Below are 21,000 nucleotides of genomic sequence, written 5' to 3'. Positions count from 1 at the left end.
ATCTCTCTTCATTTATATATATGTACAAGGTAAAATGTAGGTCACAGTCCAAATATGATATAAGAAATAAGATATTTGCAATAAAGGAACATAAAAACATAATAATAATATATTGCAATTTATGTATATATTTAAAGCAGTGGGTAGAGGGAAATTTATAGCATTGAATAGTTTTATTAGAAAATAAGAAACATCTAATATGGAAACCTAGATATTGATTTATATGAAGAATACTAATAGAATGTATTTAACTGTCAAATGTAAAAAAAAAAAAAAAAAACAAAAAAAAAACAAAACACTGAGATACAATTGCACACCCTCTAGAATAGCTAAAATTAAGAACCAAACAAAAAAATGTGCCGGTACCAAATGTTGGAAAAAGTTCAGGTCATGATCTTGCCATTCGTGAGTTTGAGCCCTGCATCAGGCTCTGAGCCTGGAGCCTGCTTCAGATTCTGTGTCTCCCTTTCCTCCCCTCCCCAGCTCACGCTCTGTCTCTCTCTCAAAAATAAATAAACATTAAAAAAAAACTTACACATGAAGGTTTATAGTAGCACACTTCATAATAGTAAAACAAATTTAAGTAAGTCAGGTGTCCATCAATAGAATAGCTGAATGGGTGTGTGTTTACAGTGGGATACCATCCAATATGAAAAGGAGACAAATTAGTAAAACATGCAGCAACTTGGATGATCTCAAAAATATTGTGCTGAAAGAAGCCAGATATAAAAGAGTGCATATTTCATGATGACATTTATGTGAAATTCTAAAAATAACTGCATTAATTTATAGCACAGAAACCAGATAATTATCTGCTGTTGGGGATGGAGATGAGTAGCTGCAAAACTCCATGAGGAATATTTTTGGGACAAGAGAAATGCCCTTTGACATGGTGACTACATGGGTGTACGTACATTTCTCAAAACTCTCCATACTATGTACTTAAATGAGTGCATTTTACTGCATACAATTATACCTCATTCAGGTTAGGACAGTTTGGAAATTCAACACATATTGTTTGATATTCAGAAAATAGTGTTCCCGATAAGATGTTATAAAATCAGGAATATTGATGTGACAAAAGCTTTTATCTTTTTTACCTGTTTTTTTCTCCATTCGTGCGCATAGCTAGACTGATTCTCATCAGCTTTGTTAGGCATGCCCAAGGGAATAAGTTCTAGCTATGGGACTATTAAAGCGATGTTGTTTGCCCATGCCAAGCCTGATGATTTATCAAAAAGACCTCCATATGAGATCCTCTAGGTAGCCTGTCTTCTTCTGCCACCTGGATGAAAATACTCCAGCAACTTTGGAAGATATGTTTTGAAGATGCCATAGTTTTCATAAGTCTGAGTGTCTGAGTGACTATATAGCAGCTACCCTCATGTTATCACTTAATAAATGAACAAAATAAATCTATTTTTTTGGAGTCTCTGCAATACGTCAGCCAGCATACTCTTTTTTTTTAATTATTTTTTTTATTTATATATGAAATTTATTGTCAAATTGGTTTCCATACAACACCCAGTGCTCATCCCAAAAGGTGCCCTCCTCAATACCCATCACCCACCCTCTCCTCCCTCCCACCCCCCATCAACCCTTAGTTTGTTCTCAGTTCTCAACAGTCTCTTATGCTTTGGCTCTCTCCCACTCTAACCTCTTTTTTTTTTTTTTTCCTTCCCCTCCCCCATGGGTTCCTGTTAAGTTTCTCAGGATCCACATAAGAGTGAAACCATATGGTATCTGTCTTTCTCTGTATGGCTTATTTCACTTAGCATCACACTCTCCAGTTCCATCCACGTTGCTACAAAAGGCCATATTTCATTTTTTTTCATTGCCACGTAGTATTCCATTGTGTATATAAACCACAATTTCTTTATCCATTCATCAGTTGATGGACATTTAGGCTCTTTCCATAATTTGGCTATTGTTGAGAGTGCTGCTATGAACATTGGGGTACAAGTGCCCCTATGCATCAGTACTCCTGTGTCCCTTGGATAAATTCCTAGCAGTGCTATTGCTGGGTCATAGGGTAAGTCTATTTTTAATTTTCTGAGGAACCTCCACACTGTTTTCCAGAGCGGCTGCACCAATTTGCATCCCCACCAACAGTGCAAGAGGGTTCCCGTTTCTCCACATCCTCTCCAGCATCTATAGTCTCCTGATTTGTTCATTTTGGCCACTCTGACTGGCGTGAGGTGATACCTGAGTGTGGTTTTGATTTGTATTTCCCTGATAAGGAGCGACGCTGAACATCTTTTCATGTGCCTGTTGGCCATCCGGATGTCTTCTTTAGAGAAGTGTCTATTCATGTTTTCTGCCCATTTCTTCACTGGGTTATTTGCTTTTCGGGTGTGGAGTTTGGTGAGCTCTTCATAGATTTTGGATACTAGCCCTTTGTCCGATATGTCATTTGCAAATGTCTTTTCCCATTCCGTCGGTTGCCTTTTAGTTTTGTTGGTTGTTTCCTTTGCTGTGCAGAAGCTTTTTATCTTCATAAGGTCCCAGTAATTCACTTTTGCTTTTAATTCCCTTGCCTTTGGGGATGTGTCGAGTAAGAGATTGCTACGGCTGAGGTCAGAGAGGTCTTTTCCTGCTTTCTCCTCTAAGGTTTTGATGGTTTCCTGTCTCACATTCAGGGGCTTTATCCATTTTGAGTTTATTTTTGTGAATGGTGTGAGAAAGTGGTCTAGTTTCAACCTTCTGCATGTTGCTGTCCAGTTCTCCCAGCACCATTTGTTAAAGAGACTGTCTTTTTTCCATTGGATGTTCTTTCCTGCTTTGTCAAAGATTAGTTGGCCATACGTTTGTGGGTCTAGTTCTGGGGTTTCTATTCTATTCCATTGGTCTATGTGTCTGTTTTTGTGCCAATACCATAGCCAGCATACTCTTAACAGCATTTGCTATAAAATTCTAAAGAAGAGAATTCAGACGTACCTACATTTAATTGCGTAACAGATTTTGATCACCTTAAAATAAAAATTAAACTGCTGACTATTTGCTTACAAAGCCTTACATAATTTGGCCTTCACCGATCTCTGACTTCCCTTTCTATCACTCCCTCTCCCTTTCCATATATTTCAACCACAGTGACTTTTTACCATTACTCAAACATACCAGCATATTTTGTACTCAGGACATTCGCACATGCTATTTCTTTTGCCTGGAAACAATATTCCCCCAGGTAATAGCACAGCTCTTAGCATGACATCACCATTTAATCTATTAATACAGTAAGAACCTACTCCCATTCTATCATTTTCTGCCCTTTGATCTGGGTTCATTTTTCTTCAGGAACTTAGCACTACATTTCAGTATATCCTATGATACACTTGTTAATCTGTTGATGCCTTGTCTCTACTACTGATTCTTGTCTGCTACCAGAATACAAATTACATGAGAGTATTAATAACAGGTACAAGAGTACATACTAATTATTTAATAAATGTTTGAGGAAGGAATTAATTAATATATGCATATTGAGAATTTTGATCTTCTTAGAAATCAATGATCAGAGCAGCCAAGCAAAGAAAATGAATGTGTTAACATGAGTAACTCATCCTTTCATTGTGAGGTGCTTACTTTCTAATTGGTGAAAACATAATTATTGTGCTTCTCTTCTTTGATTTTCATCTGAAAATCAGAAGCAAACATCTACACGGAAAATATCAAAGAATTAGCATTTCCATAAATGTGAACCCCTAAAGGATTTGTTATTTGAAGAACTTGTCTGTTTAGTTAAAGTGTCAAGCTGAAAATTTTGCAGATATATTTTACATATTTGAGTAAACTGTTCAATTAAACCAACAGAGTATGTACAAAGAAAAGCACACATCAAGACAGATGTATTGATTTTCTTAAAAAAAAAAAAAAAACCCTTTTGTTCCCTTTCATATGCTTTTAAACTCTTTGGTCACAGGGATGTGTTATTTATAACAATAATAAAATGTAAAATACTTTATACTACTTTATAAAGTTGCAAGTTAAGTAAAGGCCAATGCTTTTTATCTAATTATTGTTTGATAAAGAATGCATGTTAGAGTATGAGTCCAAGCTAAGAAAAATGTATCACAATGGGTTATATGCAATGATTTGCATGCCTATATCTTTTATTAGTTTTTGTCTTACCTAAAAGTAAATACTGTAATTTTGCCATCATTATATTGGCAGTACTAAAAATCGATTCTTAATCAGTACATAGTAAGTGCTGAATGGATGTTTGTTTAATGGAAGATACACTATTAAATGAAAGAATTAATGTGAGTTGGGGCTTCTGGTACCCTTAACCTTTTGGGACTCGATTATAAATAGGAACGTGTGGTCAAAAAGGTAAAAACAGGGGCACCTGGGTGGCTCAGTTGTTTAGGCCTCCGACTTCGGCTCAGGTCATGATCTTGCGGTTTGTGAGTTTGAGCCCCGTGTGGGACTCTGTGCTCATAGCTTGGAGCCTGGAGCCTGCTTCGAATTCTGTGTCTCCCTCTGTCTCGGCCCCTCCCGCACTTGTGCTCTGTCTCTGTCTCTCAAAAATGAATAAATGTAAAAAAAAAAAAAAAAAAAGGTAAAAACACATGTGTTAAAAATTGTATTTCTTGGGTCAGTAGTTTTCTATTTAAAAAATTTTTTTGCATTTATTTATTTTTGAGAGAGAGAGAGAGACAGAGCGTGAACAGGGGAGGGGCAGAGAGAGAGGAAGACACAGAATCAGAAGCAGGCTCTAGACTCCAAGCTGTCAGCACAGAGCCTGATGCAGGGCTCGAACCCACAAACTGTGAGATCATGACCTGAGCTGAAGTCGGTAGCTCATCTGACTGAGCCACCCAGGCACCCCAGTAGTTTTCTATTGTAATATACATAAGAATAATCAGGAGATTTAAGTTTCATCTAACTCACTAAATCTAGAATAGGGACCAGAATCTATATCTTTAATAAGAGCTATTGATAATCTACCTTTTTAAAAATGATTATTTAGTTTTGAGAGAGAGAGAGAGAGAGAGAATGAGCTGGAGAGGGATAGAGAGGGACAGAGAGCCCAATGCAGGGCTCAAACTCAAGAACCATGAATTCATGACCTGAGTCAAAGTCAGATGCTAAAGCAACTGAACCACCCAGGCCCACCAATATTCTACATTTTTATATGGGAGGCCCTAGAAATAGATTTTGGCAGATTCTGTTAGATTTTTTTCAAAAGCGTCAATCGCCATTACTTCCCGGATAATACTTAACAAAGAAACTAGCTTTATTGAGTAACAAAGAAGAAAAATGCACAGGAATTCTAGGAATCCATTGAGTGCATTTAGTTCAGACATGTATTTTACTCCCCACAAGTATGAAGTTAGATAATTTTATCACAATATTTTAAAGAATGAAATAGAATTATTAAAGAAAACTATAAGGCCAATTGATAATTGTCCTCACTAATGCCCATGTGTATAATCTTGGCTAAACCTACAGTTGTACTAAATCATGTCCTTGTATTCCTCCTCTATCATTTTATTTTGACTTAACAGTTTTTCCTCACCTGTTTTCCTCGCTTGGGTGGTTCCACATTTTGGAAGGTCTGGCATCATATCCTCAAGATTTTACATTCTCTAGACTATATAGACCCAGCTACCAAATTGGAGCAAATGAAAAAGACAGGAATTAGTTTGTAGACACAACACCCCTTTCACTAACATTTTGGAAAACAAAAAACAAAAAACGTTAAGAAAATACATGCAATATCTCTTGCTCTTATCTTTCTGACTTTAGAGCAAGTAAACATCTGTGGAGAAACAGAATGATGCTTTCTATATGATTCTCCCTATTATTTTCCCTAGAGATAATTTAACTTTTAATCTAAGATTCTCCCTCTTTCATAATCCATACTTTAGCAGCAGGAAATAAGAACTATGATTTCACTAATTGGAGTCTGCCACCAGCTACAAGCACTATTTTTGATAATTATTCTTAATTAGGCTTCTGAAAATTGTGTATTATATACTCATATATTAAAAAAAAGGTGATGCCGTATTTTGTCATGCATTTAAAAATTGTGTAACCTTCAGCCATACTTTAAGCCCTTGTGGAACTAAGTTTCTTCCTCTAGAAGAAGCTGCAAAAATATTTTTCTTATGTGTTTATTATGAAGATCATATTAGATAATTAACAAGTATTTACTACTGTCCCCGGAAGAAAAAGTTCTTAATGTTGCTTTTGTATTCCTTCATACTATCCAATATTGAAACATTTTTTGTCAATAAATGATAAGATGTAACCATTAGGAAATGAGCAGCATTCTCAGTATAAGGAATGTATCTGTGAAAATTGAAGGTCATGTAAAATCTTATTAGCAAAGTGAGGAACAGACTATACATAAATAACAAAACTAAATCTATAATTTAAATATTTATTCTAGAAAATCTTTTATGTGTAGCTCCTTGAATTTAGTTACAGTATATATATAAATTCATGTTCCTTTCACAGATATAATTCATTTTTTTCATATATATTTCCATTTTTATAGATATGTATACAATTTGGTGGTAAAATTTGTATTGCAAAGCTTTAGATTCAAATATACATTACATGTAATTAGCTCAAATAATTTATTAAATATAACGTTTAGTAGCTCTTTCATATTAACATTTTATCTTTAACAGTAGGCAATGAATGCAACTATTTCTTCTATAATGAATGAAGCTGAAAATGTTAACCATATTATGATTTTAGCAGGTAAATGAAAATGAACATTTTTGCTTGATTTAATAAAATGGATTAAAATGTATTGAGTCATGACAATAAATTGTTGGATCAAAGGTGATCCAAATATTCATGGAATTTTCTCTGAGCATGCACAAAATGATATGTTTACATTTCAAAGTATTGTTTCAGAGGAATATGTTTTATGTTATAAACTGTTAACATTATTAATTACAAAAAAATCATAAAATACTAGTCAAGATTTATTTTGTGCACATAATATATGTAAATAAACCATCTTTGGGTTTAAGTTAAACCCAAAGGAAACATATAGACTTCATAGGAAACACAAGAAACATGAGTGGCTAATTATATTAGAAAAAGAGTCAACACTGATAGATTAATTTCTTTCAGATGTATGTGCAAATGTGCATGTGTGTGTATACTCATATGCATTATATTTGTATAAATATATGAAAAAATCCTTATACTCTAATATCACTAAAACTCCAGGGCACACACAGAATTGTTTTTCTAAATACCAATTTCCACAAACTTTTCAGATATGATTTAAAGCTATTACCACCAAATAACATATAAAAGATTTTTTTTCCTCAGAAAAAAAATTGGATATCTTTACATTCAACACTCTTACCTGAACTCAAGTCTGTGTAATTAAAATGCACATTACAGTCCAAAGGAGGATAAATTCTCCCCAGTTTTCTGAGTTTCCTGGGCTTAAATGTGACTGTGGCATTTTATTCATCCAGGAGGCTGCCAAATTCTACATATTTTGTGCCACAGTGGTATTTGCATCCCTTGCCTAAAGGAGATGGCAAGTTAAGATCAGTGACCTCCATTTTGTCCGTATAAATTTCCATTCTTTTATCTTCCACAAACTTTCCTCGCACAGTAACCACCTAAGAGGTTCCATGCTTTGGCATAGATGATATATGGGCAAGGACTCAGGCATATTTCCTCCTTTTGTTCTCTTCCTCTAGGCATGAGGGGAGTTGGACTCAATGCAAAGGATAAAATGTAGCTTCTTTTTATATTAAATCATATAGAGAGATATTACTTTCAGCTACTCACAAAAATCCATGGCTGTAATTTTGAAAAGGTGAGATTTGAGCTCTCAAAAGGGCTCTTAACTAGGAGTCATGACCTACAAATTCTAAACAAGACTTTGTCACATTTCAACTTCAATACTGGACATTCATGGTAATGTCTCTGTGTCCCAGGCTTATTTCAGTGTTTACACTAACAAAAAGGCTTCATTTTATATAACCCATTATAAAATTGTAAGGAGTAAGTGATATACTGTATATTTAAACTGCCTTGTAAAGTATAATGTATTACAAAAATGATTGAGAAAAGATAGGATGATTTATTCAAGTTAACAGATATTAAAGAGAGGAGTGGAGATTTAATGCCTTTAACAATTTCTTGAATTCTTCACTATTTCAGTTTGAATATTTAAAAAAAGCATAAATGGATGGTGAGCATTATCAAAAAGGTTTTTCATTGATTAACTGTCATATAGTTGTTTTCCTGTTAATATGGTGAGTTTCATTAATCACTTTTTGCCTTTTATTTTTTATTTTTATTTTTTACTTTTTATATAAATTCAAGTTAATTAACATGCAGTTTAGTCTTGGCTTCAGGAGTAGAACCCAGTGATTCTTCTCTTATATACAATACCCAGTGCTCATCACAAGTGCCCTCCTTAATGTCTATCAGCATTTACCCATTCCCCCACCCACCTCCCCTCCAGCGACCCTCAGTTTTTTCTCTGTATTTAAGAGTATCTTATGGTTTGCCTCCCTCTCTGATTTTATCTTATTTCCCTTCCCTTCCCTTATGTTCATCTGTTGTGTTAATCACTTTTAAAATTAAATCAACATTTTGTTCCTGAAGTCTCTGGGATAAAGTAAAAAGGAGCATGGTGGGTTATCTTATTTAATACTTTTCTGGATTTAATTCGTTACTATTTTATTTAGGTTTTTGACATGTATAGTTACAAATGTGATTACATTGAAGTTTATTGTTCTTGCATTATTACTACCAGCTTTTAGTAACAGTGATCCTAGTCTTACAAATTAGTTGGGAAGTGATTCTTATTGTTTTGATTTCTGAAAGTGTTTGTGAATGATTCTAATATTCTGTTCCTTAATGTGTAAATAATTTTTGAAGCAGGTGCGTGCGTGCGTGCGTGTGTGTGTGTGTGTGTGTGTGTGTGTGTTTTCTGGGGAGTGGGGTTTTAAATTACAAAATAACTTTTTAAAATGGTTATTTGATATTCACTATTCAATTTCTTCTTAAAAATCAGAGGGATGGTCTTTGTTAAGTCAGTTCCTTTTTCTTCCTTTTAATTAAAATTTATCTTTTAGAGCACTTTTAGGTCCTCAGCAAAATTGAGCAGAAAGTACAGAGAATGCTCATATATTCCCTGTTCACAGTCACCCCCTCTATCAGTATCCTACACCAGGGTGTACATCTGTACCATTGATGAATCTACACTGACACAAACTAAAGTCCATGGTTTACATTAAGCTTCATTCTAAGTGTTGTACATTCCATGTGCTTTCAAAATTGTAAATCAGTAAGCATTCACCATGGTAGATTTATAGAGAATTCATAGGCTATTCATGGAGAATTATTTCACTACCCTAAAAATATTTTGTTAGCCTCCTATTCATTCTTCTCCCCCTTCCCCTGACAACCACTATCTTTTTACTGTCTCCATAGTTTTATCTTTCCTAGAGTGTCATATATTTGAAAACATACAGTATGTAGCCTTTTCAGATTATCTTCCTTTACTTAGTAATATGAATTGAAGGTCTCTCCCTGTCTTTTCATGGCTTCATAGCTAGTTTCTTTTTGAAGCTGAATAATATTCCATTGTCTGGATGTACCACAGTTTATTATCCATTCACCTATTGAAGGATGCCTTCAAGTTTTGGCAGTTATGAAAAACTCCCAAGTTTTGGCAGTTATGAAAAAAGCTGCTATAAACATTGTGTATAGGTTTTTGTGCAGACATACTATTCATTTGGGCAAACACCAAGGACTGAGATTGCTGAATCATATGGTCAAGTATGTTTAATGTTGTTAGGAATTGATAATCTGCTTTCTAAAGTAGCTGTACCATTTTGCATCCTCATTAACAACGAGTGAGAGTTCCTGTTGTTCCACTCACCAGCATTTGCTGCTGCCCATGTTCTGGGTTTGGATTATTCTAACAGGTGTGTAGAGATATCTTACTATTGTTTTCACCTGGGTGTGTCCAGCGATATATAATGTGGAACATTTTTTCATATGCCTATTTGCCACCTGTGTATCTTTTTTTTTTTTTTTTTTTTTTTTTTGGTGAGATGTCTGCGCAGATGTCTACTTTTCATAGGATTGTTTGTTTTCTTATTGTTGAGTTCTAAGAGATTTTTATATTTGATACAATCCATATCGTATATATTGGATAGTACTCCTTTATTAGGTCTTTCGCAATAATTTCTCCAAGTCTGTGGTTTGTCTTCTTATTCTCATAACTGTTGGTTTCTCAAAGCATTTGTTTACTTTAATGAAGTCAGATTATTATTTTTTTTCATAGATCATGCCTTTGATGTCATACCTAAAAGGTTATTATCATACCCAATGCCATTTGGGCCTTTTGGATTATCTTCCCAGAGTTTTTGGTTTTGTATTTTACATTTAGGTCTCTGACCCATTTAAGGTCTGTGTCATTTTTTTGCATGTGGATGTTCAGTTATTCCAGCACCGTTTGTTGAAAATATTATCCTTGACATTTGGTCCTTTGTCAAAGATCAGTTGAATACGTTTATGTGAGTCTAGTTGGGGGCTCTCTTTTTCTGTTTCATTGATTGGGTTGTGTATTCTTTGGCCCAGGCCATACTACCGTGATTACTGCAGATTTTTTAGTAAGTCCTGAAGAAGGCCACTGTGAGTCCTCTTTATACTTCTTAAATATTGTGTTGGCAATTTGGGGGGTTTTGCCTTCTCTATATACACTTTAGAATTATTTTTTGATATCCTCACAAAATGATTTGCTGATATTTGACTGGAAATACGTTGGATTTACAGGTCAATTTGGGAAGAATTGACACCTTGACAATACTGAGTCTTCGTATCCATGATCATGGATTATCTTTCCATTTGTTTAGTTCTACTTTCATTGCATTCTTCACAGTTTTGTAGTTTCCCTCATTTAGATCTTGTACATATTTTGTTAGATACATAGCGAAGTATTTCTCTGGGGGGAGTGCTAATATAAATAGCATTGTGTTTTTAATTCCAATTCCTTTTGTTCACTGTTCATATGTAGGAAAGTGTTTGGCTTTTACATATTAAACTTGTATCCTGCAAACTTAAAATAACTACTTATTACATCCAGATTTTTTGTCAATTCTACATAGATTTCTATATAGATTTGGATTTGCTACATAGACAATTATGCCATCTGTAAAAAAAGAAAGTTTATTTCTTCCTTCAATCTGTATACATTTTTTACCTTGTGTTATTGTGTAAGGAATTATTGTGCTAGATTGCTAATATGATATTGCAAAAAAGAAGCAAAGAGGACATCTCTGCCTTGCTTCTGATCTTAGTTGGAAAACTTCTAATTTCTAACCATTAAGTATGATGTTGGCCTTAGTTTTTTTTATAAAGAAAACTGGAGGGGAGGGGTTTTTCTCTGAATTTTACTGTGAGAACCTGGTAGAACTACAGGAGTTAAAACTGACAAAAGTGTGCCCCCGTCCTTTAATTCATGGACTTATCTACACTGAGCCTTCAGCAATTCATCAATTATAGGTTGGGGTTTCCTATTCAGGTACTGCTTCCCAGGGAGGTTTCTGCTTAATAGATTTCTGCTCCACTAAATTGTGATTCTCTGTATCTGTTTGACTATCTTCCTCATTCAGGGGGCAGTGATTTTCCCTGTGGCCTCACTTCTCTAATGGACCTAAGAAAAAATATTGATTCTTTAGTTTGTTTGGCTTTTTATTTGCTGTTAGGATGGAGTGGTGACTTCCAAGCTCCCCATATGCCAGAGTGGACACAAGAAGTCTTAAGTCAGTTTTGGTATGTTGAATTTTATGAGAGATTTATACATTTCCTCTTTCCAATTCTCTGTCATAAAATTGACTATGTACTTTTTTATCCTAATATTTTTATATTCTAATATTAATGCCTGGGGTTTTTCCTGTGGTGGTTTTGTTTTGTTTGTTCCTGGTAAATGTTACCAAAGGTTTGCCCATTTTGTTAGAGATGACATGTGTATATAAAGGAGGGAGAATTAAGTCATTTTCAGACCATTTTAGTGACTTTGGCTTTTACCCTGAGTCAAACAAGGAGGCAATGAGGCATTATCAGGTTCACTCAGCTGCTTTCTTGTAGACTGGGGAGGTGGCAATGGTGAGGACAGGAGTTTGTTAGGAGGATATAGTTGCAGTCATCATGAGAGATACTGGGTTCTGGAACCATATTGGTAGCAGTGAAAGTGATAAGATATGGTTGGATTCTAAATATAATTTGAAGACAGAATCGCCAGATAATATAATATTTTTCTTCGACTTGAGTATTTCATGATCTTCAAATTGTTTTAGCACTTTATGTTTTAACCCTCTGTTACTTTTTCCCTCTTTCCATATATTTCATCCAGAGGAGTGACTTTCAGATTGTGGTCTAAGTTGACATGGAATTACATCATCATGGAAAAGCACATATGCATGACATTTCTTATTTCATACCATTAAATGAATCTCCTCTTACTACTACTACTTTCCCTCTTCCTCCTTCCCTTCTTCTTCCCCTTATCCTCTTCCTCCTTCTCCTCCTCCTTTTCCTTTTTTCTTTGACCTACCAGTCGTTCACACATCCTAACACTTTCTTTTAGATTCCTATGTTCCACTCAGATCTAGGAAAATAATGTTAAACTGGGAATAGGTTGATTAATTTTACTGTGTAAATGCAATTGCTTTAAACATAGGATTGACTCCAACCTCATACTCTTCCCCTTACTCAGTAAATGCAGATTTCCTGATCATACGAGACATGAAAAAATTTAGGTGGCATTTATAACTTGCATAGTTTGGCATCACTAAGTGAAACATTTTCATGTATACCCTGTGGCATTTCTAAAACCACTTCCGCAATCACTAACTGTTTTCAGTTCAGCTCTTTTCACATTAACTTCTTGCCAGCAAACATAGCTGGCGCTTGACTTGGCCATCTCAGTGTGCCTTCCCTCATTGTAATTTCCACCTCCCTCACAGATACAGAAATGCAACTACAAGGTATGGAAGTACTATTCTGCAGCCTCCATTATTTCTCAAAAGGTTGTATTTTACAACATATATTCCCACTTTTCTCTCTACTTCACTGTTAGTGTCTCTTCCCAAAGTTCTCTTCTTTTTCTAATTATTTGTAACAAACTGCACATTCATTCTGCAGACTCCGGGAGTATTACACAGATAATCTCTCTACGGAAATCCTAAACCAAAATTCAATCCTGTTGGGGACAGGGAATTATTTCAGTTGGATATCAGAATAAAATTGCTCCTCAGGTGATTCAAAAGTTTAATCTTATGGTTTCAAGCAGACACAGTCTGAATGTCTGACAGTTTTAAGTAGGAATGGGAATAAAACTGTTTTCCTGGATCAGATCTGCCTCAAGTTAACCATGCCAACTTTCATTAATAAATGTTCTCAGAGTTTTGCTCTCTAAGCTATTTTCATTGTTTTTATTTCCTTTTTCAGACAATATCCATTAAACAGGTGGGAATTTTGAAATATAAAGCCTAAGGGAATTTAAAGGTGTCTCAGGCGAATAAGATTACAACACTATAAGAATGTCCCCAAACTAGGTCCTCCAGTATTATATACATACTTAAATAACTTTATAGGTTTTCAATAAAACTTTTGATGAATACTAATTTTAATAAACATCCTATATTATTTATATCAAAAATAATGGTATAAGACATAACTCATATTATTTAAAATAAATTATGAACAGGTGCATTATTACACAATTTTATTAAGTGTTTAATCAATGAATTATTAAAACAGTACAGTTTGTAATGCCACCTAGTGGATTTCTAAGTGAAAAGTGCCCCCTGAGTATAACTGATATATAATGTGAAACATATGCAAAAATAATGCTAATCCAGTTTCCTATATGTTAACACTGCTCTCTTTCTCTGTCTCTGTAGTATAGTCTATATAATATTTTACCTTGAGATATGAAGGATTAAACATCAAAGCATTAAATTGGAAAAGAAAAGAAGAAAGCATATGTCTGGAAAGTTTATTTTTAAGTTTTCTATAGGTATAGAATGCTTAAACAATATCAGAGACAACAGGTAAATTCTTCACACAGTTAGTTATAATAGCAGCCTTTGAAGATGACTAAAATAAGTAAATAGCAAAATATATATATATATGATAATATATATTTATGGTTATATAGATTATATGTAAACATATATGTATACATTAAGGTTTTATCAGTCAAACCTTTGATTTTTAACTCCATGTAAAATTTCTTGGATAAATATAAAACTGTGATTTGTAAATATGGCAGTGTACCCAAAATCTTCTGATTAAAAGTCTTTAGGGATGAGACCCAAGAGTGTCTATCTCTGCAACCTTCCCAAGTTATTATGACACACAATAATAGCTGATAATTGCTGTTGTAAGTTATTAATTACCTAGGCACAGACACTAGTGTCTGGATTGCCTAAAACTGGAAAAATGAAACCTTATACAAAATATTGCTTTAGAATGGTTTTTGTGTTTGGATATAAATGTACCATGGCAATATATTCACTAGTTCCAATTATCTGTCAATGTAAATACTTTCCCACCCTATGTTTTTTTGTCTCATCTTTCTCCTGTCTTAACAATTACCTTGGATCATATGCTTCATTTCTATGGTTTCAAGTACCATATATATGCTGATATCTTCAAATTATATATAATAATCTCATGTCTATGTCTTGATTCCAATATCTGTATACCAGTGCCTACTGAATATCCACATAGATTCATACCAATTTCACAGCATCCAAAGCTAAAGTCATCTCATTCTATTTCTAACCCCAAATAAATTCATCAAATTTGACCTTCCCTATTTTAATAATGTGTCAGAATCACCAAGATAAGCAAAAAAAACAAAAAAACAAAAAAAAAAACAAATGTTCAAATCTGATTCTTCCATTAACCAACCCTCATAACTTAATCCTTGAAGCTCATACTTTATACTTCCTAGGCTTCAATCTGCTCAATTCTCTCTCCACACTGTGACTACCTTAGCTAAGCCTTCCTAATTTATTTCTCTGATATTAGACTCAGTTTTGTTTCCCTCTAATTTTCCTCTTCCCTTCACCGTACAGAGTGAACCAAAGTGACCATTTACATATAATATTACAATACTTTAAACTGTTATTAACATTCTTAAGACCCTGTAAATGGCTTTTGAAATAAAATTCCTACATTGTAACAGCAATATTCCTCAGAGGCTCTTTAGTGATCCAGTTGAACTGGAATCACCAAGGGACAGAGTTGTGGAAATGTAGATTTTAAGGTTTAATCCTAAACCATGGAGGGTGGGGAATACTTCAAGGGACCACCCACTGCAGAGCAATTAGATGCTAAGAGACACATTTTTTTTTTTTTTTTTGAGGCATTGCTTCATTTACAAGAATTAGGAAAGTTCTTCAAGAACACTTCTTAAATAAAACAAAAACAAAAACAAGTTGGTGCCAGACCTAGGAACACAGTCACACATTGCCAAGAGTGTTACAAAGATTGGTTAAGCAGATGATCACTGATACGGTGTTATTGAGTTTTGGGCCAGTTTCTGAGCCAGGATTTCTTGTATTGAGGCAAGAACTTTGAGGAAAACTGAAAGACTCTCATATCAGATATGTCTCCTACTGCTTAGTTGAAAAAGACACCAGTCCTCTTTTTCTCTTTTGTTTATTATTTATTTACTTAATTTTTTAAAAATGTTTATTTATTTTTGAAACAGAGAGAGATAGAGCATGAGCAGAGGAGGGGCAGAAGTAGGCTCCAAGCTCTGAGCTATCAGCACAGAGCCCCACGTAGAGCTCGAATTCACAGACCATGAGATCATGCCCTGAGCCAAAGTCAAACGCTTACCCAACTGAGCCACCCCAGGTGCCCCTTAAGTTTATTTATTTTGAGAGAGAGGGAGAGAGAGAGAGAAAGCAGGAGAGGGACGGAGAGAGAGGGAGAGATAGAATTCCAAGCAGGCTCTGTACCATCAGAACAGAGCCTGACGTGGGGCTTGAACTCACAAACTGTTGTTAGATCATTACCTAATCCAAAATCAAGAGTTGGACGCTCAACTGACTGAGCCACCCAGGCACCCTGATATGAGTCGTCTTTGAATAAAAGTTATGCCAGTTTCACAGGGATATGCCAGATAAAGACATGGCAATGACCTTACAATAAATATCAAGCATGCAAGTACTTATATATGAAAATTAAAGAAAAAAATGTAAAAATTATATTCTAGGACTTAAGTTATTGCAATTGACAGAAACACAATATTAGAAAGCCAAATAGCTATATAAGATTTTCAAGCATATTAGAAAAAAAGTAGTTCTACAAATAAAAACGTAATTTTAAAAAATATATAAAAGGCCAACAGATAGGTGAAAGAACAAAAATATATAGCTGGGGAGTGAAATAATGAACTAAAAGATGTATCCAAAGAATACACTCAGTAGAGAGTGACAAAGATATAGAAAATACCAAAAAAAAAAGTGAAAATAAATTTTAAAAAATAATGAGAAATATTCATGTGTATCAAATTAGATTCCCAGAAAAATAAAATAGGTAGTCAGAAGAGATTTTTTTTCCAAGTTTCTACTTAAATTCCAGTTAGTTAACATAGAGTGTAATATTAGTTTCAGATGTATAATGTAGTGATTTAGCACCTCCATACAACACCTGGCGTTCATCACAAGTACACTCCTTAATCCCCATCACCTATTTCACCCATCCCCCTACCCACCTCCCTCTGGTAACCATCAATTTGTTCTTTATATTTTAGAGTCTGTTTCTTAGTTGGCCTCTCTCTATTTTTACCCCTTTGCTCATTGGTTTTGTTTTGTAAAATCTACATATTTGTGAAATCCTTTGGTATTTGTCTTTCTCTGACTAACTTACTTTGCTTAGCATAGCACTATCTACCTCCTTTTACATCTTTGCAAATAGCAAGATTTCTTTTTCTTTCTTTTTTTTTAGGGCCAGATAATAGTCTTCTGTGTGTGGGGGGGGAAGGGGAGGTTGTGGGTTGTGTACCATTTCATTATTTATTCATCAGTCAATGGACAGTTGTGTTGCTTTCATAATTTGGCTATTGTAGATAATGCTGTTATAAACATGGAGATGCATGTATCATTTTGAATTAGTATTTTTCCATTCTTTGGGTAAATGCCTAGTAGTGCAGTTGCTGGATTGTAGGGTCGTTCTATTTTTAACATTTTGAGTAACCTCCATACTGTTCTACAGAGTGATTATACCAGTTTGCATTCCTATGAACAATGCAAGAGGGTTCCCCTTTCTCCACATCCTCACCCACCCATATTGTTTCTTGTGTTGTTGATTGTAGCCATTCTGACTGGTGTGAGGTGATTTCTCATTATAGTTTTGATTTGTATTTCCCTGATGATGAGTGATGTTGAACATCTTTTCATGTGTCTATTGGCCATCTGGATGTCTTTGGAAAAATGTCTATTCATGTCCTCTATCCAGTTTTAGTTGGATTATTTGGTTTTTGGGTGTTGACTTTTATAAGTTCTTTATATATTTTGGATATTAACCTTTATCAGATATGTCATTTGCAAATATCTTCTCCCATTCAGTTTTTACCTTTTCATTTTGTTGATTGTTTTCTTCACTGTGCAGAAGCTTTTTTATTTTGATGAAGTTCCAGTAGTTTATTTGTGCTTCTGTTTCCTTTGCCTCAGGAGACATGTCCAGACAGAAGTTGCTATGGTTGAGGTCTAAGAGGTCACTGCCTATGTTCTTTTGTAGGATTTTTATGGTTTCAGGTCTCACATTTAGGTCTTTACTCCATTTTGAATTTATTTTTGTATATGGTATAAGAAAGTGGTCCAGTTGCATTCTTTTGCGTGTTGCTCTCCAGTTTTCCCAGCACCATTTGTGGAGGAGACCTTTTCCAATTGAGTATTGTCTCCAGCTTTGTAGAAAATTAATCGACCACACAGTTGTGTGTTCATTTCTGGGTTTTCTATTCTATTTTGTTGACCTACATGTTTATTTTTGTGCCAGTACCATACTGTTTTGATTACTACAGTTTTGTAATATGACTTGAAGTCCAGAATTATGAAGTCTCCAGCTTTGCTTTTCTTTTTCAAGGTTGCTTTGGCTATTTGAGATCTTTTGTGGTTCCATACAATTTTAAGATTGTTCTAGCTCTGTGAAAAATGCTGTTGGTATTTCGAAAGGGGTTGTATCAAATATGTAGATCCCTTTGGGTAGTATAGACATTTTAACAATAATTTTTTCTTCTAAATCAAGAGCATGGATTTTTTTTTTCTCTTGTGTCATCTTTAATTTCTTTCATCACCGTTTTATAGTTTTCATAGTACAGGTCTTTGACCTCTTTGATTAAGTTTATTTCTAGGTATCTTATTATTTTTGGTGCAATTGTAAATGGGATTGATTTCTTTAATTTCTTTCTGCTTGCTGATTAATGTATAGAAATACAACAGATTTCCATACATTTATTTTTGGTCTCTTTTGGGTTTTCTTTATAGAGCATCATGTCATCTGCAAATAGGGAAAGTTTATTTCTCTCTTGCTGATCAGGATGACTTTTATTTCTTCTTATCTGATTGCTGTGGGTAGGCCTTTCAGTACTGTTAAAATACAGTGTTAAGAGTGGACATCCCTCTGTTTTTCCTGACTATAGGGGAGAAGTTCTCAGTTTTTCCCCATTGAGGGTGATATTAGCTGTGTTTTATTTTCATATTACAAAAATATTATTTTTATTTTTTAAATATTTTTAAAATATTTTTAAATATTTTTAAAATATTTTAAATGTTTTTATTTTTAATTTTTAAAATATTTATTTTTAAATATTTTATTTCATTTTTATGTATTTTATGTCTTTATTATGTTGAGGTATGTTCCTTCTAAGCCTACTTTTTTGAAGGTTTTTATCATGAGTGGATGTTGTACTTTGTCGAAAGCTTTTTCTGCATCTATTGATATTACCATATGTTTCATATCCTTTCTCTTATTGATAGGATATACCTCATGTTGCTTTGCAAATGAATCACCCTTGCAGTCTAGGAATAAATCCCACTCAATCATGATGATGATTTTCTGACATTTATTGTTGGTTTGGTTTGTTTGTATTTTATTGAGAACTTTGCATCCATGTTCATCAGGGCAATAGCCCTATAGTTCTCTCTTTTAGTGGAGTCTTTATCTGGTTTGGGTATCAGGGTAATGGTGGCCTCATGGAATGAGTTTGGAAGTTCTCCCTCCTTTTCAATTTTTTGGAACAGTTTGAGAAGAGTAGGTGTTAACTCTTCTTGAAGTGTTTGGTAGAATTTACCTGTGAAGCCATTTGGCCCTGGACTTTTGTTTTCTGGGTTCTTTTTTTTCCTTCTTTTTCTTTTTCTTTTTCCTTTTCCTTTTCCTCTTTCTTTCTTTCTTTTTCTTTCTTTCTTTCTTTCTTTCTTTCTTTCTTTCTTTCTTTCTTTCTTTCTTTCTTTCTTTTTTAAGTTTATGCTCCTTAGCCTCATCTTTAATTTTTTTATTTTTTTAATTTTTTTTTTAATATATGAAATTTATTGTCAAATTGGTTTCTTTTTTTTAAATTTTTTTTTAACGTTTATTTATTTTTCGGGACAGAGAGAGACAGAGCATGAACGGGGGAGGGGCAGAGAGAGAGGGAGACACAGAATCAGAAACAGGGTCCAGGCTCTGAGCCATCAGCCCAGAGCCCGACGCGGGGCTCGAACTCACGGACCGCGAGATCGTGACCTGGCTGAAGTCGGACGCTTAACCGACTGCGCCACCCAGGCGCCCCGTGTCAAATTGGTTTCGATACAACACCCAGTGCTCATCCCAAAAGGTGCCCTCCTCAATACCCATCACCAACCCTCCCCTCCCTCCCACCCCCCATCAACCCTCAGTTTATTCTCAGTTTTTAAGAGTCTCTTATGCTTTGGCTCTCTCCCACTCTAACCTCCTTTTTTTTTTCCCCTTCCCCTCCCCCATGGGTTTCTGTTAAGTTTCTCAGGATCCACATAAGAGTGAAAACATATGGTATCTGTCTTTCTCTGTATGGCTTATTTCACTTAGCATCACACTCTCCAGTTCCATCCACGTTGCTACAAAGGGCCATATTTCATTCTTTCTCATTGCCACGTAGTACTCCATTGTGTATATAAACCACAATTTCTTTATCCATTCATCAGTTGATGGACATTTAGGCTCTTTCCACAATTTGGCTATTTTTGAGAGTGCTGCTATAAACATTGGTGTACAAGTGCCCCTATGCATCAGTACTCCTGTATCCCTTGGGTAAATCCCTAGCAGTGCTATTGCTGGGTCATAGGGTAGGTCTATTTTTAATTTTTTGAGGAACCTGCACACTGTTTTCTAGAGTGGCTGCACCAATTTGCATTCCCACCAACAGTGCAAGAGGGTTCCCATTTCTCCACATCCTCTCCAGCATCTATAGTCTCCTGATTTGTTCATTTTGGCCACTCTGACTGGCGTGAGGTGATATCTGAGTGTGGTTTTGATTTGTATTTCCCTGATAAGGAGCGACGTTGAGCATCTTTTCATGTGCCTGTTGGCCATCTGGATGTCTTCTTTAGAGAAGTGTCTATTCATGTTTTCTGCCCATTTCTTCACTGGATTATTTGTTTTTCGGGTGTGGAGTTTGGTGAGCTCTTTATAGATTTTGGATACTAGCCCTTTGTCTGATATGCCATTTGTAAATATCTTTTCCCATTCTGATGGTTGCCTCTTAGTTTTGTTGATTGTTTTCTTTTCAGTGCAGAAGCTTTTTATCTTCATGAGGTCCCAATAGTTCATTTTTCCTTTTAATTCCCTTGCCTTTGGGGATGTGTCAAGTAAGAAATTGCTACGACTGAGGTCAGAGAGGTCTTTTCCTGCTTTCTCCTCTAGGGTTTTGATGGTTTCCTATCCCAGATTCAGGTCCCTTCTCCATTTTGAGTTTATTTTTGTGAATGGTGTAAGAAAGTGGTCTAGTTTCAACCTTCTGCA

Source organism: Puma concolor, chromosome B4 (assembly GCF_028749965.1).
Source record: "Puma concolor isolate L17-30 chromosome B4, mPumCon1.1.hap2, whole genome shotgun sequence".
Taxonomy (NCBI): Eukaryota; Metazoa; Chordata; class Mammalia; order Carnivora; family Felidae; genus Puma; species Puma concolor.
The sequence above is the reverse complement of the archived record's forward strand: the minus strand, read 5'-3'. Positions refer to the sequence as shown.